Here is a 5,335-nt window from a genome sequence, read left to right as displayed (position 1 = left end):
TAAGGCATTTAATTTGGGCCATCTGAGGATCGCATTGTAAGCAAAGGGGACCCGAACAACAAGGAAGGTGAGTTGCACAATTTTGCTCTGAGGCTCTTGCTCGATGGTCACTGGTAAAGTTATCTTCCCTTCCATAGCCATGGAGTCCCTAGAAAATTCGATTGAGGGAGTGCTAACTTTCTTTAGTCGGTGAGTGGGCAGTTTTATCTTTTGGAAGGCATCATAAAATAGTACATCAATCGAATTTTTATTATCAACTAATTTTTTTATATTATAATTTACTATTATCATTGTCATGATAATAGCATCATCATGAGAGATTTAGATCCCACTGAGTTCATCATCAGATAAAGAAATAAAATCTCCAATGTGCTGCCTCTTCACCCACTTTGTCCAATTTTTTACACCAACCTCCCTTCCCCCTGGTGCCTATGAGGCCAAGGATCATGTTGAGGACATTGGCCATGGCTCAGTTATTATGATGACTTCTATTACAGAGCTCGATCGGCTATAGATCGATCGGGGCAAAGGGTTGTGCAATGCAGACTGTCGGCCCAGCACCACCCTGACAGTGATGAGAGCATTATTGATGGGGGTTGGTGGAGTTGTGTGCTCTTATTCTTATCATGCTCTCTTTCTTCTATTATTGAGCTAATGATCCTTTTTTCAGTACCAATCTATTATTATAAAATCTTCGATTCAAAGTAGATGTGATTGAGGTCGAACTCATTCTGATCCAGGAGGTCGGCGCCAATCTAGAGGTTGGGAGGTCAAGAAAAACTTGTAGGAGAAGTCCATTCTCATTGGGAGTTTTCTGATAGAGGGACCTCCGATGTTTAAGTCAGCCGAAGCTCAAGAACAGTAGAGGAAAGAGAATGATGGAGAGAGAATAAGAGCATAGGAGTGTTCTCTAGAGCTAAGCTTACCTGAGCATCTCCTTGTTATCTCTTTATATAGAGATGAAGTTGTAAGTTGTTATACCAAAACTTGATAGGCCATTAGGTTCTAATTCCCTAGGCTGCTAGGCCTCAGTCTGATAGGCTGGTAGGATAGAGAATCCCTCGACTAACCTGTAAATCAGAATCATTAGTCATGGATATCAGTTGCAGATCATGCCCACATTCTGAAAGTTGTTGGGAGGTCCAAGGATCGCCCACATGGATGAATGGATTTGTGTCTTGAGGTTGGTATTGAGTCGAGGCTTTACCTTGAATCAGTGCTCGTGCAGGTTACTGGGCTTTGTTCCTTATCGTCAACAGGATCCTGACCTTGAGGTTGGTAAATATCTAATTAGGAGGATGGAGAGGAGCCAATGATATAAAGTTGCACTGCCTTAGTTTCTCGAATCTTTCTTCGATGCCTGAGGCCGCCCCCGTCGATAACTGTTTAGCTATAATCCGACGAGGATGAGGTCAGATCGGGTGGTGGATATCATGCACAACAAAACCAAATTTAACTACATAATTTATTTTCTTGATTAATGTGTACTTTAACTTCTAACTATTTTTGTAATTTATATTATAAAAATCTATTCTTAATTATTAATTTCATGAGAGAAGATATTTTAACATACTGGCATAATGAAAACTATCCATTTTTACTTTTGGTGATGCATAAGTTAGATACTATTAAAATGGATAGTTTCAAATTTCTAAATCTTTTACTAGTATAGGTCATAATTAAGATCCGCTTCTTTGAGTTGGATAGAGCTTGATCATTTTAACCAACTCAAAGATTAAAATCCAAGTTTCTAATTGGAACAAAGACATATGAAAGAGATTCTAAATCAAAGAAACAAGTAACATGCTGGAAAGTAAAATCAAGTTGAGAAATAAAAGCACTATGGTGTGCTCATTTTATGCCTACAAATTGTTTTCCCATGATATGAGTTATGGAGTTAAGTACTTAAGGAAGAGGTGATACCATTGAGGGCTTGTTTGGATTTTTCTATAGGATTGGATTGAAAATCCTGTAAGATTTATAGATTGGGCTAGTGTATCTAGCAAAATCATAGGCTATAGGACTAATTCTGTGTGCATCATGTGCGGTGTAACAAAATTGATGTAGAGCACGCCATCTAATTACATTAGACTATATAGCATAATTAATAATAAGACAGATATTTAATGCCTCTCAATTTTTTTATCAGATTTTTGCTGGTGAAATATCCTTCCCTCCGTATGACAAAGAAAGAATAATATTATTAGTTCCTAATATCTTACATGACTTTCTATGAGTATATATGATATCCTAAATAATATATATGATTTTTTGTATCTTTATATGATATTTTAACAGTTATTATAATTTTTTATATCTTTATATGACATCTTGAATAATATATATGGCTTTCTAATATCTTATATAATTTTTTATGAATATATATGATATCTTGAATAATATATATGATTTTTTGTGAATATACATAACATCTTAAATAATATATATGACTTTTTGTATCTTTATCTGACATCTTAAATGATATATATGACTTCTAAATATCTTATATGACTTCTTATAAATATATATGACATCCTGAATAGTATATACGATTTTTTATGTATATATATGATATCCTAAATAATATATATATCTTTCTGATATTTTATATGACTTTTTGTTAATATATATGATATTCTAAATAATATATGATTTTTTATAAATATATGTGACATCCTGAATAATATATATGACTTTTCGTATCTTTATATGATATTCTGTTGGTTATTATAACTTTCTGATATCTTATATGACTTTGTGTTGATTATAATAACTAATAGAGTATCATATAAAGATACAGATAGTTATATATATTCTTTAGAATATCATATATATTCATAAAAATTTATATATATTATTCAAAATGTCATATATATTGATAGAAAGTTATATAAAATATTAGAAAGTCATATATATTGTTTAGGATGTCATATATATTATTCAGAATATTATATATATTCACAGAAAGTTATATAAGATATTAAAAAGTTATAATAACCAACAGGCTATTATATAATGATACAAGAAGTCATATATATTCACAAAAAATCATATAAAATATCAAAAAATAATAATATTATTTTTTCTTTATTCTATAGAGGAAAAGGATATTTTCGTTAACAAAAATCTGATGAAAAAAAGCTGAGTGGGATTAAATGTCTGTCCTATTATTAATTGTGCTTCGTGGTTCAATATGATTGGGCAATGCGCTCTCTGACCAGTTGATGGAGTTACTGTTCCATTTTAATTGATGAAAATGCCCTCTCCTGCTTTTAGCTTATTCTAGTTTTAATTGCTGTACAAATATATTAATAATCCAGATCATCCACATGGCCACTTTGAGACCTATCTAGATGAATGAGCATTCAAATCATTCATGCGGCTATTTTGAGATTTGTGTAGATGGATAAATAAATGGATCATTCATTGCACAAATCTCAAAATGCTCCAAACTACTTTATTAATCCATCTGCACAGAACTCAAAACAATTAGTGAAGAATCCATATTATTCATCTTCATGCACAAATCTCAAAGCGATCGCATAAATTGTCCAGATTATTCATTCTTCTACATAGATCTCGAAGCAATCAATTGATGGTCAGGATATTCCTATGCCTGCATGGATCTCAAAGGACTATGATGATCTAGATTTTCATTTTCATTTACAAATCTCAAAGCAATTATGGATGATCCAAATATTCATCCATCTACACAAATCTTAAAGCAACCATAGAATGACAGATACTCATTTACCTGCACAGATGCCAAAGCAATCATGGTAATCCAAATGTTCCTATATTTGCACAGATCTCAAAGAGATCAATGGATGATCTGAATTATGCATCAATATGCATAGATCTTAAAGCAACCACAGATGATCCAGATATTTGTCTGCCTATATAGATCTCACAAGCAATAATGAATGATCCTGGCATATATTAAAAGAAGGTTATGTAGTTCTTTTATCATGATTGGTGCATATTTTGCACGAATTCTAATAGCAATTTGAAATGGTCTACAAGATTCCAAAAGACTTTTAGAGTATATACAAGAATATCTAGGTCACTTACAGGTTCTCTCCTGGTAGCTAGTTGGTCCTTAATTTGTTTAATTGTGTAAATACTCTTATATTAAAAGCGGACTTTTTTGATTTCACTTAACCATTGCTTCACATGAATGACGTGGGATTGGATAATTATCTCAAAGCATCTCTCAAGTGTTCCTCATACCTCCCTAACAAATTTGACACCTACAGTGTATAAGATAGCAATTTTTAGAAGGGTAGCATTAATCCAAGATAACATTATTTGATCTTTTTTATATTACTTATCAAAGGCAATATTTATTATTCTTTTATTAACCTTCTAAGATGGTTTTTGGAGGAGCAAGAGGGCTCCAATTTATAATACCCATTAATTTATAACACTTTGGATTGGAAGAAAAAGAGAATTCGATATAAGATAATTATTAAGATCAAACTTAATAGAAATTAGATAGGCGATGCCGATGATTGTCAGAGAAACTGATGAAATTTCTAACACCATGGTTGAAGATGATGATCCTTCCATGACCTTTAGATGTTTGATCCTAGGCACAAGTGGTGGTGAGTCCTATACGGCTCTATTACTAAGAAATAAGAGAAGATTTTGGAGAACGAAAGTAGTGATTATATATTGCCACTGCTATATTACATTATATTTATAGACTCATTATTACATAAGAATATAAATAAAAATTGGATCCAATTGATTTAGATTTAAATTAAAAATTTTAAAATTTAAATTCAAATTACAACAAAGATGGTACTCATGTTTGCATATCTTATGATTGCATGATTTGAGATTGCCATCAATAGTTGATATTTTAAATTTAAATTCAAATTTGAAATAAATTAAAAATAATAATTATGTTGGTATATCTCATAATTATATAAATCAAATCTAATATTAATAGTTGATATTTAAAATTTAAATTTAAATTTAAAATATATTTAAAATGATAATTATATTGGCATGCCTTGTGATTAAGGTGGATATAAGCCAATTCTGCTATTAGAGCTATGCATAGGTTATGTTGGAGTGGTTTGCACACCTCTGGCTGGAGGGAACAAATCAAAAATGGTACATGAAATTGGTGGGCCGTAGATTCTTAAATCTACGCAAACACAGGAGAGTCGAAAGATGGCGGCCAGGTAGGTACGCATTCTCAGTAATTGTCATCTCCCGAGAATGAGGGGCAATACTCCTTTGTGTATCCTACTAGTACTAGTTTCCTTATGTTGCTTTCATCCATTTGCGTCGTATAATCCAGGGAACTTTTTGGAACAAAATTCAT

This window comes from Elaeis guineensis, chromosome 4 (genome assembly GCF_000442705.2).
Source record: "Elaeis guineensis isolate ETL-2024a chromosome 4, EG11, whole genome shotgun sequence".
In the NCBI taxonomy this organism is placed as follows: Eukaryota; Viridiplantae; Streptophyta; class Magnoliopsida; order Arecales; family Arecaceae; genus Elaeis; species Elaeis guineensis.
The sequence above is the reverse complement of the archived record's forward strand: the minus strand, read 5'-3'. Positions refer to the sequence as shown.